The following is a 780-nucleotide window of genomic DNA, read 5'->3' on the forward strand; positions in this document are numbered from 1 at the left end:
GACTTTTTTCTCAGAATTCTGACTTTAATCTCAGAATTCTGACTTTTTTCTCAGGATTCTGTCTTTAATCTCAAAATTCTGATGTTAATCACAGAATTCTGACTTTAATCTCAGAATTCTGATTTTAATTTCAGAATTCTGACTTTTTTCTCAGAATTTTGACATTAATCTCAGAATTCTGAATTTCATCTCAGAATTTTTAACTTTTGTCCTCAGAATTCTGACTTTAAATTTTGAATCCTGACTTTTTTCTTAAATTATACAGAAATAACATTAAAAAATCAGTTAACTTTTTTTCATTTTTTCGGTGGCCCTAATCCTCTTCTGTGCATCCTACTGCAGAAGTTTGAATAAAAATGAGCAACCATTCAGAAATATAATGGAGACAGCTTTATTCAGATTGATCAGAACATCCTGGGATTAAATGAAAGTCGGTCTCATCAGATGAACAGCATTTATAGAAGAATAGAGACATTGTTGTTGACGAAAATCCTCTTGAGTTTTTCAGAGACTCTAGCAACATATGGGATGGTGATGTTTTTGCATTTAATCTTCTCACTGTTATTTTCTGCTGCAAGTCTTTTTGGGTTTCATTGCTGATTTGACAAACGCCCAGTTTGGGTATCCACAGGTTTGAAGAGCATCTTTGATGTGTTTCTGTTCTTTGTGCTTCCCTTCTGTTTTAGTAGGGACATGCTCAGCACCATGGTGTAAGGTTCTGATGACTGAAGCTTTGTGTTCCAGTGGGTGGTGTGAGTCAAAAAGAAGGTATTGGTTTGT

The sequence above is a fragment of the Cyprinodon variegatus genome, unplaced genomic scaffold, assembly GCF_000732505.1.
Source record: "Cyprinodon variegatus isolate N-32 unplaced genomic scaffold, C_variegatus-1.0 Scaffold1035, whole genome shotgun sequence".
In the NCBI taxonomy this organism is placed as follows: domain Eukaryota; kingdom Metazoa; phylum Chordata; class Actinopteri; order Cyprinodontiformes; family Cyprinodontidae; genus Cyprinodon; species Cyprinodon variegatus.